This window comes from Nelusetta ayraudi, unplaced genomic scaffold (assembly GCF_046127955.1).
Source record: "Nelusetta ayraudi isolate G7.1 ecotype Tasmania unplaced genomic scaffold, CSIRO-AGI_Nayr_v1 ptg000011l, whole genome shotgun sequence".
Taxonomy (NCBI): Eukaryota; Metazoa; Chordata; class Actinopteri; order Tetraodontiformes; family Monacanthidae; genus Nelusetta; species Nelusetta ayraudi.
Genome location: NW_027466061.1, coordinates 13,667,813 through 13,687,149, shown reverse-complemented (window position 1 = coordinate 13,687,149; position 19,337 = coordinate 13,667,813). Strand labels below are relative to the sequence as shown.

At 47.2% G+C, this 19,337-nt stretch overlaps 1 long non-coding RNA gene across 1 annotated transcript; it reads left to right on the top strand.

Moving 5' to 3' along the window:
* Nucleotides 1-3,061: 3,061 nt before the first annotated feature.
* LOC142885084 (uncharacterized) lies at nucleotides 3,062-15,854 on the top strand. The gene is made up of 3 exons (XR_012926246.1): nucleotides 3,062-3,295; nucleotides 6,032-6,126; nucleotides 13,832-15,854. It is a non-coding gene; the product is annotated as an uncharacterized LOC142885084 (long non-coding RNA).
* The last annotated feature ends 3,483 nt before the right edge of the window (nucleotides 15,855-19,337 follow it).

The window sequence follows — 19,337 nt, the reverse complement described above, 5'->3', positions numbered from 1 at the left end:
ATTTGTTTAAAATACAATAAATAATCAAATGAAAGGCCCCTTTCTCTTAGGCTGCTTTATACCCGCCTTCATTGGGCTTCCAAACATCCGCGGGCCGGTTAGACAAACGTGATAGGCCCTGAGCTGAGCCGCGCCCCCTCCTCCTCATCATCATGATAATCTTCAACACCATCATCATCAACCTCCTTCCTCTCGCTTGCCTTCTTGCTCAGCTCTGACACTGTCCAACCTGTTACCGTTTGCAAATGTTTTGATATGGTGCAGGAAGTAAAACCAGGGGCTGCATAGCTCAAATTTTTACTGAAAAACATGTTTCACTTTTTGTTTCACGCTGGACGGCAGGTCTGTTTTTTTTTTCCTTTCACTTCCTTTCTTCGGTCTCATAATTCAATATTTTATTCTTAATTGTCGTTGTTATCATTATTATTATTATATATGCAAGAAAAAATGTTGGCGCTCTCTTTAGTCAGTCTGATTAAAAAGTCAGTTTATAGTCAGATCAAGGCGAAAGAAGTTTGGTGTGAATTGTTTTGCTCATTTTAACATATTCCTGTTTTTTGCTTGCAGCTATATCATTCTCTTGAATAATTACGGTTCTATTTACTTGGCCTGATCAACGTATTTTAAAGCCTCTTACAAGATTTCAATGTACAGGTTTATTTTAATTTAATTGTTTAGATATCATAAACAGCGGAACCATAATCGAAATTTAAAAAAGAAAAATGGTAATTATCATTTACAACATTTACTACATCCACGAGATCCCGTTGCAGCAGCACGGACTCACTTTAAAATCACGAGGGGGGAAACGTAAATGCGCAAAACCAAACTTGCATTTACAGTGCGGGAGCAAATCAATTAGCCTCCGTTAAAGTTTGTGCAAACTGTCGAATACGTAATGAGACCCCTCCTCTGCTGGCTGCCATGTGCTCATGTGAGAGGTATTCGTGCAGTGAGGGCGGTGGGGATGGTGGAGAAGGAGGAGGAGGAGGAGGAAGAAAAGAGGAGGAGGAGGAGGCCCCGGGCGGGCAGCGCTGCAGTGCAGAGTTCAGCGGGGAGATATTGTTGTGAGCCTGGGAAAGTGTAGTGCGGCTGACGCCAGACTGTGTTTGCGGGGAGGAGCGGGGGGGCCGCAGGATCCCAGACCTGATTGTCATGTAAATGTCTCTTCAGCACGTTGTTGAACTTGATGTTGACTTCTTTCTTTCTTTCTTTCTTTGTGTGTGTGTGTGTGTGTGTGTGTGTGTGTGTGTGTGTGTGTGTGTGTGCATGGAGGAGGTAGAAGGGAGTTGGAAGCGGGGCGAATGGGGTGGGGGGCGGGGGTAATTTTCCCCTGTCACTTGTTTGTGGGAAAATCCTTGCGAGTGGGAACGCGCGTTCTCACACACACACACACACACACACACACACACACACACACACACACACACACAGTGAGAGAGGGGGGGAGACGTTTGCTCTTTGTTTAACCGATAATTCAAAGCCACACTGTGTGACATCACCGCTACAAAACTCTATAATTGCAGTGATAATTCCAATCCGATTGAAACGTGCAGTCACTCCAAACGAAATGTACCAAGAGATGTTATGGCTGCCTCTGAAATTTAACGTTGCGTTTTGGTCATATTAACAAATTCCAACTATCGGTGCCTTTGTGGATATTTGTGATAGGACGGTGAAGGCCCAGGTGATCGTGTATTACCTCGCACAAACAGTGTCTCCCCTTGTTTTGTTTCTCCCCTCCCTTTCCATGGCTGCAAGGAGGCGGTTCGCCTTGCAAATATCCTCCCGAAGTGCTGCACGTGTGCGTGGAGGTTCAAATCGCGCATGCTCAGGAGCAATGCACGCAATCAAAGACAACGTGATTTTTGTTTCCTATTTTATTTTTATGAAAAACCAAAAGGCGTGGGCCTTTCCGCTCCTCTCAGCACAATGTGGCCCAGGTTCAATTACAGGATGGCAGAGGCAGGGGGCCACAGCTGATTACATCTACTTATAAATGATGCACCGGTCCACACAGTGGAGCCTGACAGCAGAGCTGCACCTCCACGATACCAACAGATTGTCCAAGCGCAATAATCAGATATGTAAGTGCTATCTGATGCAAGCTCCGTTCGGAAAGGCACACTGTGGCTTTCTCCATACCTTTTAGCACACACACACACACACACACACACACACACACACACACACACACACACACACACACACACACACACACACACACACATGTGCACCTTTTTAAATATCCTTTTCAAACTTTGAGATCACCAGATGCTGCTGGGGATCCCAGTCTCGGCCACGACTCATTTTTATCATAGGGTCCGATTGTTATCCGGCACACTATCGCATCTTTTCAGTTCTGATATCCATCATATCGCAATATCACAATCGCTAAGGCTGGATGTTGTGGATATTGCCTGAATATGCTATCAGGGCTTTGGCCATACACGCGTTCAGACCCTTATTCTGAAACGAGAACAGGAACTCTGAATTCCAGCGCTCTGCACGACCAGAGGAGGCGTGGAAAACGCTTCAGCACCACTGATTAGATTGTATGAATATTCCCGTTTTACCATCTGAATCACCATCCAGTCTCGGGATGCAGTGACAAGTACTGAAATGCCAGGGAAAGTATATAATGTGGCTTTTTAAGGTTAAAGTTACAACCTTACAGATGACTTATTTTTTTAGGAAGGACAGACAGATTTTGAGGCCGACGACGATGATGATGATGATGATGATGATGATGATGATGATGACGATGATGAAGAGGAGGAGGGGATGCTTTTAATCGTCTTGTTTAAAGGTGGAAACAGTGTGTAGTATTTATTATCTGTCAAGTCGGTTGAATTTGTGTCTAGCTTCTGCCAAAAATGTGGGCAGAAAAAAATGTGAATTAAATCTAATTTTACTCCTAAATAACACACACACACACACACACACACACACACACACCTCTGTTCATGTTCAAATCGGCTGCGCTGATTCCCGCCTCTCCCTCACCCCCACCCCCACCCCTCTCTCTCCCGCGAGGCGGAGTTTATCCCCTCTGCTCACCGTGCGCACTCTCTGCACTTGTCAGTCGCAGCTCGCGCGTGTGTGCGCGAGGCAGGCAGGCAGGGACTCTGCACATGCTGCTCCACATATAGCACCATATAGGACACTTTGCATCATGACGTCCCTAACGCTGCCTATCCTTCCCTCTCCTCTTCCTCTTCTTCCTTCTTCCTCCTGCACCGCCGGCCAGACAGCGAAGCCGCTGGGAGACACTTGGGCTCAGCCTGATGTGCAAGTAAGTGAGATGCTGTAGCTACGTGATGTGGGCAGAGGCTCAATTTTGAATGAATGAATGAATGAATGAATGGAGGTGTTTTTGCGTCGCTGCTTGTGATCTTCACGACGATTGTTGTTGGTGCTGTGACACTGCATTTCTCACAGCTTTGTGATAGAAGTGGCAGAATCAAGGTTAAAGACAACAAACTGAGTGTGATGGGAACTTTGCTGGGAGGCCTGGTGCGGCAGAATAATATCTCACATTCATGCATCTAATTTTGGCAAAGTGCATACAAATCTAAAAAAGGAACATTTATTTTATAATTATGACTTTTTTTTTCTTTTCTTTTTTTTTGTTATTTTTTTTGTGGGGGAATCCCGGCCTGTACAGCGTGCGTGTATTTAAATGCGTTTGGGAAGCGAAGTTGAATTTTCGGGGGCCCAGTCACTGAGCGCGAGGCTTATCGCTGCAAGAGAAGCTGCGTTATTTCAACTCCACTATACACCTGCAATCAAACTACATGATGCGAGGCGTTGTTTTAAAAAATTAATTAATTGATTTTTTATTTTTTTTTAAATCACGTAATTCAAAAGCTTTGTTGTTGCTTTGCGTGCGTGCGTGCGTGCGGCCAAGCGCGTGCACGTGATCTCTCTCCATCAATGCGTGCTCTCCTCTACTCCCCGTTTCTCGTTTCTCCCCCAACACACACACACACTCTCTCTCTCTCTCTCCATCCGTCCGTACCCACATCCATCGTTGTGTGTTTTGGAAGCGGAGCGGCGTCCCCTTTAAGAGACGACGGGTTAGTTTGTGTCTTTGGTTATCTAGCTGTATGAGTTTTAATTTCATAAAGCTAGAGAACCGAAAGTACGAACTGACGCCGAGCACTTCGGAGCACGCCGGGTCCTCCTTCTCGGCATGGAGGTGCAGGATGGAAGAGGAGGAGGAAGAAGATGATGATGATGATGCCGGAGCTGGCAACAGCATCAGCGGCGCAAAGGAGGAGGAGGAAGCTGGAGGGTCGGATGCTGAGGGAGGCTGCACGCCAGCCGCTGCCGAGGTGGAGGAGACCGAGGAAGAGGAGCTGGAGGGGGAGGAGGAGGAGGCGGCGGCGGAGTCGGTGCAGGGTTGGAGGGACGCAGCCGGTTCTGATCACCTCAGGACCGGAGCTGGCACGCACTGAGGTGCCACCGAGGGGCGGGGGTGTTCCGGAGGCTCGTGTGACGGGCGGTCGCGGCGATGCTCGGGCCTATTGGGCATCATTAAATCAGCTGTTCGCACGGGGAGAGCGCTGCACGTGGAGAGACTCACGCGCGCGCGCATGCACGCACGCACACTCAGTGACCTCGGTGCGCGCAGCTGTGTAGATGCTGCGTGGGTGCTGTAACATTAACATCAGAGGGCTCGGATAGAAATAGTTAAAGAACCCACGTCATTGGTCCATCCGGGGCTCACGTGACGGTGCTGGCAGCAGCATCAAATCATCGGGATCTCACATGTTGGTTGTGGTAGGGTTTTTTTCCCCCCCTTCTTGTTCCTGTACAGGCCCAGACGTTGAAGTAGCCTCGTGTCTCGGCTGATAATAATAATTTAGCTGATGAAATGATGTGAGCTACAAACCAGCAGCGTAGACTTCCTGGCTCCTGCTCCTGCCTGCTTCCTTTATGACTAGTGTATTGTAAGTGATGTCCCCTGGCTGTAATTAACTTTGACATTAGGGAGTGTGATGTATAATTGGGTATGCATGTACATAATTTGGCGCAAGAGGAAGAAGAGGAAGACGATGCTGAGAGAAGACCTGATCACAGCGTTTTTATTTCAGTGTCCACCACTTTTGGTGCTGCTCATCTTTCTCTGCTAGCCTGACCAGAACCTTCCGGGCACAGCGCATCCAAATCATGTTGCATCAGTCGTTGGGAGAAAAAGAAAAAGAGGGCTGAGCCGTCATTCTCAGCTCCCGTTTCAATCGTGCTTTCATCAGTGGCGCCAAATCTGTTTTGGACATGGCAGATGTGTTCGAATTTGTGTGGATTATTTTCTTTGCGCTTTTTTTTCTTTCTTTCTTCGCACTTGCCTGCCAGATAAGAACAAAATAGGACATGGGCTCAGAGTTTGATCTATTCTTAGATCAGAATCAGCAAGCCTCGGAGATGACTGAATATCCCTCAAGTCCCAGCATGCTCTACTTAGACCATGACTGACAATATTTGATGTGCACCGTTAAACAAGAGAAGCCTGGATGGCGGTGTATGACTGCGTGGGTTAGGCTAGGGTTGGCATGCCAGAACCCATGTGTACATCATGCCCTCCATTTTGTAGCGGAACAATATGTTGTTATGGTGATTAGGAGTCTTTTTTCTTTTGCTAAATTTGAGTCCGAGATTTTTCAGATTTAATCCAGGGTTCTGGTAGTTTAGCAACTAGGCCCAGATGCTGGCAAACAGAGGCGTTGTGGTGCAGATTTTTGTCTCGCTTTCCTATCTGATGTTATGCAACATTTTTTTGGTTCTCTGCTTTAAAAAAAATAAATAAATAAAACTCAGCGTATTGTTCATACTTTAGAAAATATATTGAAGCTTACAATGGCAAACATCGGTTTTGTCAAGTGCTGCCGGTTGCAAGATCACAGATTTGCGCTTGGACTTGCGTAGATTCATTCAGCAGAGAGCTGCCGTAACAATTTAATCCATTGTATTTTTAAAAGAAAAACCACCAGTTCATTCACTCACTAATTCACAACTCTTCTTTTTACAGGAAGAAATCCGAGGGTCAGCCAGATTGTCATGGATCATCTCTCAGTGAAGACAAGCAGCCGCCAGACTGGCCGACGACCATCCATCAGCCTGCAGGTAAATATTCCAACACATGCGCCTGGCCATCGGCTTCAGCCATTACATAAAGAGCCCCGAAGTTGCCGAAATTCCGGAGTTGTTTGTTTATTCTGTGCTATAACTTTTGAGGCGCTGGAGGCCTGTGTGTACAGTTCAGCAGAGCTTTAAGCAGGCGATGTGGCAGCACTGCTGGCTGTTTGGTAGCCTGTGTGGATGGACTTGGCAGTATAAGTGTGTGTGTGTGTGTAAATTTTAAAAATGCTAGTTTGGATCTAAATTCAACAAATGAGATTTTTGTGGGCATTCTATTCTGTCACCAAAATGATTTTTAAGCGTGCTGTAAATCCTTGCCGTTGTGTTTTTAGTGAAAGAGGGAGGCAATAAGAGGGACATTTACTGCTGCTTTTTATTCACCCCTTGTGTAAATGTCAATTTTATATCATCCATGTATATATCAAAATATATATACATAAAATGTGGGGGCTGCAATAGACTGTAGCCTGCAGCCACAGAGTGTGAACGCTGTGATTTGAGCTAGTGAGCTAAGGCTTCCATGTTGAATTCCATCATTCCTTTGAAGTATTACCATTTTTTCCATTGTGTATCACTCCACATCCTCCACAGTGTGCGCGCGCACGCACACACGCGCATGTAGACACACACTGGCGTCTCTCTTTCATTCTCGTACATTCAGCGTTTTATCCCTTTAAACACTGTGATCCCATTTGTCAGGTAGAGTGTGCGGTAGGTGTAGGGGAGGTGGCCGTGTAATCTTCGCTGCGGTCCTTTATCCCGTTAGGAGAGAGTCGCCGCCGAGGTTTGGACCTGCTCATGTGGAAAGAGTGTTTGGGTGGCTGTGTCCTTTTTGGCCCTAATACCCTAACGCGACACGCTCCCCTTGTCAGAACGCAGCTGATTACTGTTAGCAAAAGCATCAATTTGCATAAAGGTATGGTGTGCGTGTTACATGGCGACAGCAGTGCGATTTGAAATTGTGAAAGTACCGTTGAATTGCAGGGAACAGCTTTTTTTTTTTAAGGATGATTGGCATGTTGCTAAGTTCTTGCTTTCACCTAGGCATTAAATTGAATTTTACAAAAAATTGAAGTCTCCTAAAATTATTAATATGATTTATTTATTTTTAATATGAAACGGAAGCTGGTAATATTTTATTACGGACATTTCAGCATCGTGGAAACAGAACCCATTCCGAGGAAGGTTTCCCTCCAAAAACCTCCCTCAAACTGCAGCATTCGGAATTAAACAATAAATAGACATTGTTTGCAAGGTCAAACCTTCATGGTTCCACAACCTTGAAGCTTAACATAAAGCTCAGTTATTCAAATTTACTATGGAGTTCTTTGAGTCGCCCAGATTTTCCCAAGCTTTGTATTAGCATATGCAAGGAGCGGCCTGTGCTGCTGTTTTCCAAAGTGGATGTAAATTATAACCTCAGTATTATACAGGCTGATAGGAGATAAATCTCTGCAGTAATGCATTGCAGGGGATGGGGGGATGTGGTGTGTGGGGGAGGGGGGTAGGTGTGTTGTAGAGGGGTTTAAGAGCGTGTGTGTGTGTGTGTGCGTGTGTGCGTGTGTGTGTGTGTGTGTGTGTGTGTGTGTGTGTGTGTGTGTGTGCGTGCGTGCGTGCACGAGGCACTGTACAATAGCCGGTGGCAGATGGAATACAGACGAGCAAAGCGCCTGCTAATAGTCACGCTCAACTTTTTTTCCACCGGTCTTGTTTTCACTCATTTTTGACAGACTGATTTAAAAAAAAAAAATCGGGAGGGAAATGTACAGAAAAAAACGGTCGTGGCACCGGCAAAATGGTGGTTGTAAGCGTGCGCACATCGCCTTAAAACAAATATTAACACAGGGAGATTACTAAGTCGAAATGTGCACTTGTGCGGTCCAAAAGGCTGAGGAGCTTCAGGCCTCACGAGCCTGGTGGAGATCTCTTTGGAATCCCTATGCAAACGAGGGCCTGAATAATGAGATGTATTTATGAAGGGCTGGGAAGGGGGTCCCGCTTTTGAAAGCAAGTAGGCCGGAGTCTGAATAGGGTGGGAGTGGAGGGAGGGGAAGTGGGACAAGGGGGGACGGGAGGCTTGTGTGGAAGGGGGTTCGGGGGGCCCCCAGCAGCCCCGGCCTCGGCCAAGGCAGCTGTGAAAAGGGGTCCCGTCTTTTTCCCACGCCCAGCAAGACGCAAAACAGTGGCGCGGCTCGCTAGGGTCAAGTCCCGTCGCTAATATATACACGCATACATACACATGCGTGTGTGTGTGTGTGTGAGGGCGGGCGGGCACGCTGATCGAGCGGGAGAGATGTGTGTGTGTGTGTGTGTGTGTGTGTAAAAGTTGTGCAAATTAACAAGCTGTCTGGGAAGCTCGCCGACACCGGGGGGACACCTGCCATTCTCCCAGAATGCTTTGCGCTGTCATCAAGTGCTGGTGCACCTGATGGGGCAACAATTGAGTTGTAACTTCAACTTGAACTCAAAATTTCTGTTGAAGGATTAAAAGAGGCTCCGTCGTGAATTTCTTTCTTCTTCTTCTTTTTCCCTTTTGTTCCGTACATTATTTAGGCCGCACCTGTCATATTTTAAAGGGGCTGCTGCTGAGCTGTACAACCCACTGGTTCTCAACATTTTCATTGAGAGGCACAGCTTTTAGGATTAGTCGTGTTAAATGATAGTTTAAAAAAAAAAAGCATTCTACAAACAATGTGAAAAAAAAATCCCATTTGATCTCAAATATTTTCCGATGATGCAATATGGCTGCCTCCTTATAGTGGACCCTCTGTTTTGTAAATACAAATGCATAAGTGCTAACAACATTTTTTTTTAAATGTTATTTATAGTGACATAATTGAAAAACAAATTTGTGTATTTTTTTTCAATAAATTATAGATCTCTTAAAATCTTACACCTTTGAAGGCGCAGTTTTGAAGCCGTGGTGGAGACTTCGCTGCTGCAACTGTTCAATTTGTTCAGTCTGTGAAGATAAACTTGCCCTTGTGCTTGAACCCAGACTCTCACTGACAATGTCTGACCCCCCCCCCCCCACACACACACACACACACACACACACACACACACACACACACACAGAGGGGGAGAGAGAGAGAGAGACTGTGGTCAGCTTCAGGGTCGTACAAAAGAAAGAGTTTGATGTGACATATTTGGAGGTGTGTTAGAGGAATTTAGACAAAGGACACTTATTGTCATCCTGCAAAGAAGCGCTAGCATGAACTGGAAGCAACAGACAAAGGCATGAGCTGTTTATTTGGGTTTTTGATTTTTTTTTTGTTTTTGTTTTTTTTGCTGCATTGCCGGTCAATGGAATGTATCTGAGTGGGATTTTTTTGTATTTTTCTCCTGCCGTTCTCTTGTGTTTAAGGGCAACAGCTTCCCATTTTCAAAACCTTGTCCCTGTCAGCAGCACCTCCTCCACCCCACCTCACCCCACCCCACCACAGCGGCTTTCCTCATGATGCTTGTGTCACACCCATCCCTTCCTCTCTCTCTATCTCTCTGCCTCTCTCTCTCTCCTCCTCTTGCTCACAAGACACTGGCACACCAATCAAATCGGTACAGCGCTGCCACCCACCCCACCGCCACCACCGCTGCCGCCGCCACCCTTTGCCTCCCCGTCGCAAGCTCGCATCAGACCTACAACACAGAACGGAGTCGCACTAATTCGGCTCCCCCTGCCCGCTCAAGCTGCTTTCTTATATTCTGCGCCGGGACCGCCATGCCCGCTATCTCTTTGAGTGTATTAGCAAGCATCCTTTCTCTCCTTTCTCTGGCTCGCTCGCGCCGACTCCTTCTCCCCTCCTTTCTCTCCCGCCCGTCCCTCCTTCTCTGTCTCTTTCTCCCTTCCTTGTTATCATCGTCCCTCCTATTCAGATGAGCCTCAAACAGTGTGGGGGTACCCTCCTAATTAGCTCTGTAAAGATGCTTTGTCGTGGTCAGTGTGGCCACCAGTGTGTGCATTAAGAGGGGATGTGTGACAGCTACTGCCTGCATAGAGAGAGTGTGTATGGGCCATTAATGAGGTTTGTTAGCTGAGTGCGTATCCTGCTGTTTGAATGCACACTCGGCATCCTTTGAAGGAATGGAGATGTGGAGAGCGACGAGAGCGGGAGCGAGCAGCTTTTCCAGCGTCGCCGGTTGTCGAATGCAGATGATGCATTATGCCCAGGGTGCTTTCCATTTGAACAGCAGATGAGAGGAGAATGACACCCCCCCACCACCACCACCACCACTCCCCCCACCTCGCCCGGTTGTCTGTGCAAACTGTGGGAAATATACGGGGGTCATCGTGCTCATCAAACACTGCAGCAGGATTTTCCTCGCCTCGGAAATTTGCAGTGACACCAATAAAACCCCTCAGAGGATTTTGTTTTTTCAACAGCCGATAAAGTGGAGAAGACTGAGGCGGAAAATTTGTTTCCTGGGGAGAAAAAAAAAGTCAGCTCGAAAATTCATCAAACGTATTTGCCTGAAAGAAAGCTAGCCTAAGACTGAGCTTTCAGAGCTAACAGTTTCCCCCCAAAATGGCTGCAGGGTGTGCGGATAGAATGATCTTATGAAATTGAAGCTAAAACAAAAATAAAATAAAAATACAAAGCATGACACGGACGAAGCAGAAATTATTTTTGCAACTTTACAGGTTCATTTACTTGTTGGCCAGCCTGTAAAACATGGGGTAAATAGGATGTTTTGAAACGTGCAGGGGGAAAATGCAGAGGAGAGGTGGTGCCGGCGATGGAGGGAGATTAGAGATGGCTGGAAGCAGATGAGAGCCAGAGGTGGAGATGGAAAGAGAGGCGGGGGGAAAAAATAGGTTGGGAAATGAGGGATTGTGCGGAGGCAAAGAGCCGACCTGCTGGGCCTGCCTGCTGCCTCAGAGATTGTAAACTGTCACTCAGGATGCAGACGGACATGCAGGACAGACATCATTTGCCCGTATTACCCTCCACCACTGAGACCGCCGCCCAATGCGTCGCCCCTCCGCTTCCCTTCTCCTCTCTGCGCCGCATTTCTAGCCTTTCTCGCCCGGGCTCGCGCACGTTTATGAACTCCCCTTATCTGTTTCCTCTGCCTCCCTCGCGCTACTTTCCGCCTGTCACTTGGTCTCTTTTTCGTCTATAAAATGAGTCAGCTTGCAGCAAAGTCTCGCCGCCGCCGCCACCCCTGTCATTGTTCAATGGTTCATTGGCTCTCTATAGGAGGTAGAGTGTTTGGACTCCTTCCCCTGTTTTACCAGTTTAACAGTGTAATCCTTTATGCAGCCACAATGAGCTCCCACTTCACACGCAGGATTCTATTAGACTCCTAAAGAGACACAGGATCTCCGTAAACACCCCCCGCTCCACGCAGCCGTCTATACCACCTCACAGGCCCTCAAACGCACCTAAACTTTATAGATTTTAAGCAGACAGCTCTCTCGACAAGCCAAAACGAGATCTCACCTGGAGAAAAGAGGGGAAAATAAAGTCTCCCATCGCAGGCAGTCTTGTTAACACCGTCAAGCTTTGCTCCCACGACAGTGTCGCTTTACAACCTTTGAGTCTATAACAAGCCTCTGCTTTGCTTTACGGTCTTTAGAGTCTTTAATTTTTTTTTTTTTTTTGCTGAAGTCACTGGGGGTTGTGATTTTCCGTTCTCGGCTCGCGAACGCGAGCCACTTCCACACGTCGAGTTCACCCTCTCGCGCACACGTAGGATATCAAAGTCGCAGCTGAAGCCTTTGTTTCAGCAGAAGTGTTTGACGGGTACAGAAATAGACACATTTCCCCGCTTCATGTCAAGCAGCATTTTGGCTTTCAGAGAAATGTTTTTCACAATTATGCTAAAGTGAAAGTAAAAAAAAAAAAAATGCTTGCTAAGAGCAGGAGAGACAAAAAACAGGGAGAAAAGTACAAGGTTATATATAAAAAGGTGGCTTTTTAAATAAAAAAAAAAGAGAGATGCGTTTTAGTAAGTAAATCGCAAATATTTTAATTGCTGCATCGTTTTGTTTAGAAGGAAAAAAGCATCAGTCTGAGCGCCTTCTATTTGGAGAGGAGCTGCGCTGTTCTCAGATCTGGCCCAAAGATCATCTTAAAATGTTTATTTTGATTAAATTTGACTTTTTACTCCTAAATTAAAATGCTAATTTGTGCAAGCATGTAATCAAAGAAATAAACAGCACATTTTCTTGGGAAAAAAATATGCATAAACAAGAAAAGCAAAACACTCTTGTACTGTTGTACATTAAACCGACAACCAACAAAGTCTTCACGCTGATCCACAGGGTTAGGAGGGAATAAAACACACACACAAGGCGTTTTTCTAATGACATGACTAGTTATTGTTTTTGTAATTCTGGAAGCACAATTGCTTCATCATTCATCCCATTATTTCATTACGGACAGTTGAAGTTGACGTCAAAATTATTTGCAAGTACAAGAAAATGAACAGAACCCCAGACAGGTGACCTACATAGCCAGACAGACACTCAAACAGAATCGCAGCAAATATTCCATTATTTGAATAATAATGTATCCAACCTCTAAGATGTGGTGTGTGTGTGTGTGTGTGTGTGTGTGTGTGTGTGTGTGTGTGTGCGTGTGTGTGCGCGCGCGCGTCGTCATCTTTCTGTGTTTTTTAATCTCGAGTTGCCTTCCTCCTCCCCTACGCTCACCAACCGCCCCACTCTGGTCATACACAAACATATTCCTCCATCTCCCATCCACCATATCTCCCCCCATCCTCGCCTCCATCTTCACCCCATCTTGATAATGCAGCCCCCTTCTTTTTCTTTTTTTTCTCCTCTCCGTCCGAGCAGAGCGGCTGCCCTGAACCAACATTGTCCCCCTGCGCCGGCTCTACTGGGGGGCCCTATTGTGTGTGAAGGAATGGGGAGTTAACACCCATGTCTGAACCCTCTCAATGGGGGCATTGTGTCTGAATCTTCCTCCGCCTCACCCAGCCTCACCCCACATCACTCCCCTGCACAGGCCAAGCCAAGGGCTGCCCCCAAACCCCCCACCACCACACACACACACACACACACACACACACACACACACACGCACGCACACATTTCCCTTATGTGATGAAAACATTCACAGAACTGCAGACAAACCATCAGGACAACTAACCGCTTCAACCTGCTACTTTTTTTTTGTTTTGTTTTCTATTAATTTTGGTCTAAATGCGTCTCTGTGGATGGTTTGACAATGGCAGTGTGTACACAGCTACTGCAGGAGGCCCCTGCACTGCACCGCACATTGTATTTACTTATGGAAAGAACAAAGCAACACATTGAGGACCATATTGTATTAGCATGATAACGGGGTTCGGGAGGCTTCGAGGACATTTGCAAAGAAGGAATCGACGATAGAAGGTCCTTTTTCTGATAAAAGCATGTGATGTTGAAATTTTGACACATAATGACGGATTTTAAAGTAAATGATCTTTTATTTCTGGAAACACGTTTTGGAATAATAAGTGAGGCGGATGCGCCTGCTTCTTACTGTATGCCCAGCATTTTTATTTGTTTCTGTATAGCAGCGAGCGCCTTGGGGCAGGTTACAAAAGAGCAAGTTGGTGTTTTCTTTCCACATATTTTTAATCAAAGTGTTAGTGTTTACATTTGCATTTGCATTGAGCGGAGGGACTCTGAATGCCAAAGGTGAGATTTTGAAAAACACTCTATTTTCCCTTTTTTCAGATGGAAACAAGGGTGGGTGGTTGGAAGGCTGGATAAAAGCTGCTAGATGACTGAACTCGGAGACCCGGTGCAGCTCATCATCATCGCCACGGGCTCTGCTCTTCCTCCTCTCCTCCTGTGGCCCCGTACCTCCATCCAAGGGTCCAGCAGAGACAGCGAAGCCCGGGCGGGGAGCTAGTGAGTGGGCCGGGAAGGATGGAGAAGGTCCCTGAAGGCTCGAAGCACCTCTGGAGCTACCGGCATGCAGGAGAAATCAATACGCAACACAGAGGCTGCGCGGCTCTGAGTGGGGTTTCCTGCGTTAGTCTGTGGCCCCGGGGCCCGCAGACTTCCAAAGGACAGGCCCTGCATGGCCCTCTCAGCTGCAGCCCCAGCTCCTCGGACCGGACCTCAGTCCCGATCTCCGCTGGCTGTGTGTGGTTCTGCTGCGGGCGATCGCTCCCCAAATAATACCCAATACACAGAATGTTAAGAGAGCGCCGAGGGGGATGTTTCTTTCTCTTGATTTTTCCCGTCCTTCTTAAGATTGACATATCTCCCACCCTCCGCTTCTGGCTGTTTTAAAACCAGTTTGGGAGTTCTGCTTTTGACTCACTCTCCATCCTCAACTCGCCCTTTGTTTATTCCCCAGCCAGTTTTTACATTTGACAAAGAGACAGTGCAATCTTTATTTTCTCTTCCACCCTCGGCTTGCCGTTACTATGGTGACCTGTAGACATGTGTCTGTTAAAAAACCACCAAGCGCCGGCACATGAAGTGCGATGGTCTTTTCGTTCCTCCACGATATTTGGTATTCATTTTCAAACTTCCACAACCACAACAACCCTTCCCCGCCCCCCCGCCAAAAAAAAAGCACTGATTTAACCACAGAGAGAGAGAGAGAGAAAGAGAGAGAGAGACAGAGCAGAGGATCCTGGAGCGCAGAGACCTTCCAGCCTCGTGGAGGAGATGGTAAAATGGCAAGTATCTCTCTTTGGCACTCCACATTTTCCACTCTCGTGAACAACTCTCAACATGCTCTTGTCACCTGGCACATCCCCTCCAATTGTGTGCACGAGTGTGAATTATTGCAGCCATAAAATATGCGTCCCTGACTTCTTCTATTTTTTTTTCCAATGTCTCAAGGGCGGCGGGTTAATTAAAATGTTCTCATTAAGCTTCTTGAATAATGACATTCCACAATAATCCGAACATTTTAACCCGAATGAAACGGGACACGCTGCGTGTATATGCCTTGTGGAGCCGCGTCCAGGCATATTTGAATGGACCGTATGTGCTCGGCCTTGAAAGCGTCAACAGCGGCGCCGTCGTCACAGCGGAGCGGCAGCGGTCGCTTCCCTCCAGACGGGCACGGCTTTCGACAAAATGGCTGCCAGTCGCTGCGCCCTGCCAAAGATGGCGCGCATGCCTCTGTCTGTCTGCCATCTGTGCGTCCGTTAACTGTTGCCTGATGCAAATCAAGTCTAATTGCATTTGCATAACCTTCAACCGGCAGCGTCGCCGGCTTGCTGCTGGCTAATTGCTTCTGTTAACACGTCGTAGCGGGCGGGCGGGCGGGCACGAACGGCGTGGCGCTCGAAGCGTGTTTGTTTTTTTCTGTCGTGCTGCGGCCACTGCAGCCTCGGAAATGCATCTTAAATGTCTTGGATGCGAGATCCAGTCTGGTCACCGTGGCGCCATATGGCACGGCGGCATGTGATTCCCGGACATGCAAATGTGACACTGTACAAAAGATTAAGCTGAGCTTGTTTGGAAGGGGGGGGGGGGAGAAAACAGATAGCGCTTTGTCACGCATGCAGACCAGCAGCGTCTGTCTTTTGGTTTTTTTTTTTCAGTTTGCGGCCGTACGTGATGCACTGACGGAAGCGTTAAGCAAACACAGGAGCTCAGTCCTGTGCACAGACTCTAATTAAAAAGGGATGCATAGGCCCAACAAACTGCAGACAGACAGACCATAATAGTGTCATTTTCATGGTGTCTGTTTACCATGGGCACTGAACAAATCATGGGGTGGCTGATTTTGCTAAGAAAAGGGGGCTGCGTGACACAAATAAGTGGCACAGTGCAGAAATGAGGGAGCGCTGGATGGAAGCTGTGAAGCGTTGTGTCAGTGCTAATTACCAAAGTATGTGGAAGGACACAAAAATATTCCACATTCATATCTCAAAAACGGCCCAAGCTGTTTTTGCAGAGAATCCAAAAAAAAAAAAAAAAAAAAAAAAAACAGACATCTTGTGTTCTCAGCGTTTTCGGCAAAACGATGTTCTGTGGTTGCATTTTTTGAGCATGATTTTTTTTCTCCTTCTTTCTTTTTTTTCGGTCTAAGGTTTTTTTGAGGGGCTGGGGGGGGGGAGGCGGTGTTGGTTTGGGGCTATGGATTGGTGGTGTTAATTCATGCGATGAGAGTCGTCTGAGCGGCGGGCTAACAATGCAGCACTCGTATTTGCATTCGCCCATGGAGGCAGCTGCTGTGTGCCGTACAGTTTGGTCTACTGTGGGCAGCAAAATGGCGGTCACGCGAATCATGGGGTCTGTCTGACGGTCGTGGGAGCTGAGGAGAGCAGGAGGAGGAGGAGGAGGAGGGGGAGGATGGGCGGGGGGATCAGGGGGGAAGCGCTTGAGTTGGGGGAGGGGGGGGGGGCTGGGGCGTCTGGTTCGAGAGGAAGAGAGAGGGTTGCCAGGTCTAGACTGAGGGGGGACGATGGAGAGGAGGGAGAGCAGAGGGCGTCAGTGAAGAGGTTATTATTTAAGGAGGGGAGGGGGGGCGTCTGGTTTTAGGGGGAACAATTAATGACGGGCAGGGAGGGGGTGGGGTGTGTGTGTCGGGGGAGGGGGGGTTGTCTGCATTTGCAAACGTGTGTCTATGTCTCGACCATTTCCATAGAGCGAGTTTGGAGCGTCCATATGCTGTGCGGCGGGACAAATTCAGTCACCGTCTTCTGCACCTCATCTCGAGGTCTCCCGCACAATCGCAGCAAAAATCCCGCTAAGTGGTGCACACTGTGTCAGAGCAGGAGCAGCAGCAGGAGCAGGAGCAGCAGCAGGAGCAGGAGCAGGAGCAGGAGCAGGGGCAGGAGCAGGAGCAGGGATGCTTTGCAACCGTTTCTCACAGCCACGCTCAAAATGGTCCCGCTGCACTGGACGCCTCGTGTCGGTAGCATCCTTGTTTGCTGGTACCCTCGCACCGACCAATGTGAGGATGCAAAGCCGCTCCCAGCCAATCACAGCTGGCACAGAGTCGGGAAGTGGGAGGAGAAGGCGAGCAGAGTTGCCAGCTTACGCTTAATGTGCCGGAAAAGAAAACAACAACAACACAGCGAGGAGAGGGGAGAGGAACACGGGGAGGGGGAGCTTTAGCGATAAAACAGTGCCATCGTGCCAGCTCTGGGAGGAAACGCACCTCATAATTGCAGGAGACATTAACGTGCATGTTAAAAAAACAAAACATTCTGTCGAAGCTAAACAGAGAGCGAGAGAGTCTGAGAGGACAAAAGGAAGTGAGAGCATTTTACTTGGATCAAAAAAATAAGAAGTTTGAAGCCACTTTGACGACAGCCAGACTCAGACACAATGGCCATCTCCATTATTTGGCGTGTGAATACAGACGTGTTTGAAGAGGTCTCGTCTCCCGAGGTCTGAGCGCGGAGCGTGGGAATGTGGCGGTAACATATGCACAACAGTCGGGCCGGTTGGCCAGACAGCCTCGCTAGCATGAAAGCTGTTGTAGCAGGTGAAAGAGGAGCCTGGAGTTCATGGGTCAAGGCCAGTGAAGGGGTCGTCTGGCATGCAAGTGCGTGTGTGTGCGCGAGGGAGAGGGCGGGCCGGGGGTGGGGGAGGGGAGGGGTGACTTTGCTTGTCGTCTGGGTCTTGCGAGATGCAAATGAAGTTTCCCGGCTGGCCTGGATCAACGTTGCTGCCTATTGTTGGTCCAGTGTGGCTGCTGAGGGTGGACTAGCTTGGCTTGGCTGCAGACAACTGCTAAGTCCTAATGATGTCGTTGTGGTTGTTGCTGTAGTGTTGTTGAGTAACGGTACGCCTCAGCTGGCCCAGTAAAGCATGCAATTGTCAAGTTTTGATGAATCATCCCCTCCACACCTCCGTTGCTGCATGTCTTTGTTTCTCTGCAGGACTGATTTGGATTTTCAGTTTTCATGTCACTCAAACAGCTAACAGGGACGAGTATAAATCAGCACCATCTTTGAAACAGCGGCGTAAACAAAGGTTTTATACGGGGCGCAAAATTCTCCACAGAGGTGATGCGCGTGAGTGAAATTGCAGTCTAAAGTATCTATAACACATGTAGCAAATGTGAGAAGTACTTTTTTGAGTTGGGTGGAGTCATACAGACAGCAGTTTCACCGCAGTTACTTGGTTTCACCTGGAGTATCATCTGCTGGACGTAGCAGAAATTTTGGGAAAAGTTAAAAAAAAAAAAAAAAAGTGCTACAGAGTTACTGTCTGCGTCTAGCTCACAAATATTAGATTTTGGAACTTGGTTAGTTACAAAGAAATTATCATCACTACCTATCACAGAGTTGTTTTGATGATTGAATAGCTGCTTGCACTTTTAGTGCATAATACTGTATATAGTTTGAATGTAGTTCTGGCGAGGTGGTTGAATAATTGCAAACAATTCTGTCCGGTATTGTTACATTATTATTTCATAATGTCTTGAATGTGCAGGTCATAACTTGTCCACGAGAGCTTTTTGCAATTGTTTGATTGTTTATTTGATGAGTTTTGAGGGAGAAACCGTTCACCTCCAGCTTGATTGCTGAGCAGCTGGAGACTCAGGATCTCAAAACAACAGGGAAGGTACCTATAACTATACCCATACCTATGTACCATGTAACAATGGGGATTATAGCAATGGAAAGATTTGGTGTTGAACAAAACATTTAAGGGGAAAACGTGAAAACTTTTGGACATGGAAATTGAGAAAAGGGGCCTGATGAGTTATTTTGCAGCCTTTCTCTTCTAGAAGAAAAGCCTGATTTAGATGCCACAGTGTCATTTAAAATGTTACTTCCGCTAGAAGACATGCGCTTCCATTAATCAAGAACAGTTCCTGCTCTGAAGGTGCTAGACTGTGCACTGTTTATCAATAGTGTGACCATATTCTTCCAAGGCTTTTGTTGCCACCGAGAGTCCGTACTGAATTAATAAAACAGAATAATCTGTGTTGTGGTGTTGTTGTGTTGTGTTTAATATGATTTTTTTAAATTCTCTCCTTCCTTACATGTCGGTATGGACAATACTTTCTGTGATTTTAAGTGGGAATCCGATGGAAAAGAAAAATTAGTGGTGTCACACGTTACTAGTTGAGAGTCACAGTTTGTTTTTATTATGATTATTTTACCAGCTCATACGCTGGTTATGTGTGTTATGGGATTTATTGCCACTTTCTTTTTCCTCCAACGGAGTTCTGGAGATGCCCGTGTTTCATTTCCCGTCATGACAGTAAAACCTCTGCCTCTGTCTGTCTGACACCTGTGACGGGTGCAGG